General features: G+C 46.8%; 1 non-coding gene across 1 annotated transcript; it reads right to left on the bottom strand.

The window, feature by feature from the left end:
• Nucleotides 1–2,926: 2,926 nt before the first annotated feature.
• trnaw-cca (transfer RNA tryptophan (anticodon CCA)) lies at nt 2,927–2,998 on the bottom strand. Its single transcript has one exon. It is a non-coding gene; the product is annotated as a tRNA-Trp (tRNA).
• Between the last annotated feature and the right edge of the window lie 229 nt (nt 2,999–3,227).

Below are 3,227 nucleotides of genomic sequence, written 5' to 3'. Positions count from 1 at the left end.
TAGCATGGCCAATTCACCTGACCTGGACATCTTTGGACTGTGGGAAGAAACCGGAGTACCCGGAGGAAACCCACGCAGACACGGGGAGAACCTGCAAACTCCACACAGTCAGTCGCCTGAGGCGGGAATTTAACCCGGGTCTCGAGCGCTGTGAGGCAGCAGTGCTAACCACTGTGCCACCGTGCCGCCCACAAAGTGTAAGTGATACCTCTCACCCCAAGGGATGGGGAATGAAAGAGCAGAAGAGCGAATCGACTCTTCCCTCCCTCCAAAAAAGAGTACAATTAGAAACAAATTGGTTTAATTATCCGCCAGTGGAGATAGACCAGTTCCTGGGGATGAGACAAACATCAGCGCCCCGGGGACAGCATGACAAGCAGATGTTCTGGAAACACTTTGCTGCTTGCAATTCTTGGAGCAATGTGGAATGTATTTCACAATGAGCAAGTTTCAGCTGGCTCAGAGTCTCCAGTGTACATTGCTCTCTGAGTTTATATTTGCACATCGGCGACATGTCTGCACAACAGCACATGACACTACAGCAGTGAAGATCTTTTGACGTCATTCTCGAACATGCAAGTCACACGCCAGATGAAAAGCTGAATACTTCTCTGGAAAAGCTACCGTGCAATGCAGGAGAATGGCACAGCGGGTGCATGCTGGGATCATAACCCAGAAGTGAAACCATTTTCTTCGACTCACTTAAAGTCTTTCGTAGCTTTCCCGTACAACTGCGCTCTGTTCTTTTTCTTGCCATGTCATTAGTTTCCCAAAACAAATCTGGGTATCTGAGCTCAATATATCACATCGATACACAAGTCAAATTTACACAGTTGCGCTGGCACCCTTGTGGAGCTCTGAGTTGTCTTGTCCTGTTCTCTGTCGGTGTGTCCTGATCTCGTGTGAAACCTCTTCTCTCAGATGGCAATGAACCGGTGAAGTTGAAACACATGACTTGCTGTTTTAGTCCATTGCCCGCAGTAAAGAAACCAACGGTGTAACAAAAGACTTCCTGCAGGATTGTTGTGTTAAGACAAATTCTGAACACCAAGCAGGCTACACAAAAATGCACTCATATCAATTTACCTAAGGGAAGAATCTCCGGTGTCCATTTCTCTCTGTCCCGACAGCACAGCATCTTTCTATCTCTCCGTTAACAGGACCTTTGGAACACGTTCAAAGTTGCCCATTTCCTACGCATGACTGTAACTGACTTCTCCCGCCTCACGTAATAGTTTGAGAGAGCAGAAGAGTGAATGGGCTCTGCCTTCCACCAGCACAGCTTGCAAGTAGAAACGAAATGGTTCAATTATCCACCAGTGGAGAGAGCCCGGTCCCTGGGGACTGGACAAACAGCAGCGTCCTAGGAGCAGCGAGACAGATTGAGAAGCAGATGTTCTTGAAACTCTTCCTTACTTGCAATTCTGGGAGCAATGCACAATGTATTTCATACTGAGCAAGTCTCAGCTGCTTCCGGAGGTGGTTGCACCCACGGCTGGTGGCTCGTTAGTCTGGGATTTGATTCTAGCTTTGGGTCTTCGAGCATATGCAGCCGTGTGAGAATTCCCGGGTTCCAATCCCAGGCGAACCATCATTCCTTAAATTGACCTGAGCAAAAATACCTGATGAATTTTCTCAAAAAGCCGCTTCGTTAAATAAGATCGGACTGCCTGAATTAGGGACGGCGCAGAGCTGCCATTGCAGTGAACACGGCGAAGGGAAACACTTGTTCAAAGTGAGAACAAGTATTGCAGATCTTTCGCCCGCGCAATCCGAGTCTGAATGAATCCTCCACCTTTATTACGCTCAATTCTGAGGGTGACACTTCAGGAAGCGGGGTAGTGAAGTGATTGCAGACGGCGCTGAACAGGTTAATGTGAATGGTACCGTCCTGAGGAATGTCAGCAATGAAGGGAGATTGGAAAGTTTGGGGCAGCTCTCTTTGGTGAACAGAGGGCGGAAAGCTTGTCTGATTGAAGTTTTCCACGTCATGAGGGTTTTAGACAGAGGAAATAATGCAGTGCAAATGCTTCCAGGCCTGAAAGGATCGAGAATAATTTGGCAGAGATTTAAAGTAATCAGGAAAATAAGTAAAAGTGACATTAGGAAGACCGTTTTCGCACAGGGAGTGGGGTCAGTAAGTCGCTGTCTGACAGTGACAAAGAGGCAGATTCAATGGACACAAATGGGAATTCGGTGGGGCATGTTCAATGTAACAATGTGCAGATTTACAGGGAGAAGGCGACAGAATGAGACACTTATTTACATATTGTGTTGAGCCTGGTGAAGGTGAAACACATCAGTTGCGGTGTGTTCCATGTGCAGGAGGCCCTGCAGTAATTCCCCACGCTGTTTCGCACAGCAGCATCCTCTCGGTGAATTACTCTTGGCAAAAAAAATCGATTGAACCAAATCAGTGTCCGCCACTGGATTTTACTGACACCACTTATAAAATTCAGGCTCACCGTTAATGTGGAGAGAGACCATCAGACTAGAGTTTCCGCTCCTTCTGTTGAATAAAGATAATTTTAACTGTGTCCAGTGAGAGGAAAGGATTTGCAGTTGGTGGGAAACATTTCTATCTGAACTCGCTAACACTCTCCTGATAGATTGAAACATAAAGCTGGGAGTCTCTGGATTATGTTGTAAAAATATCGGTATTACGTTATTCACACCACGCTGTCACCAACTGATTGAAGCGGCTGCCCAGAGGGAGACGGCTGTGTTTAAATCCCGTGATGAACTGGGGGAGCTGAGCATTTACCCAGCCAATGGGCACACCACCTCCCTGACACAGTGTTCACAAATCAAACAGACAGCAAAGCTTCACGTGTGATCGAAAATTTCCGCAAAGAAGATTTGGCTCAACAGATATCCGGAGTGAAGTACTCCTTTCTTGATTTGAAATGGAGGAAGTTGACGTCAGTGAGCCTGACGTGATTCGAACACGCAACCTTCTGATTTGGAGTCAGACGCGCTACCGTTGCGCCACAAGCTCACGCATAGCCCGCAACCTCTATTCATGCTTAAGGGAAGTGATCGCATTACAATGATTTTACATTATGAGTAACAACGGAGATCAACAGTTCATGGGTGTTCTTCTCTGCCCCCTCTCCTTCTGTCTCCCGAAGTAATTTCCAAATCTACCTCAATAAAAAGGTGAAAGAACTGTGGATGCTGTATATCTGAAACAAAAAACAGGAGTAGCCGGTGACCCTTCCACAGAA

This window comes from Chiloscyllium plagiosum, unplaced genomic scaffold, assembly GCF_037043375.1.
Source record: "Chiloscyllium plagiosum isolate Xiang-an unplaced genomic scaffold, Cpla_swu_hap1 HiC_scaffold_27, whole genome shotgun sequence".
Taxonomy (NCBI): Eukaryota; Metazoa; Chordata; class Chondrichthyes; order Orectolobiformes; family Hemiscylliidae; genus Chiloscyllium; species Chiloscyllium plagiosum.
The sequence above is the reverse complement of the archived record's forward strand: the minus strand, read 5'-3'. Positions and strand labels throughout refer to the sequence as shown.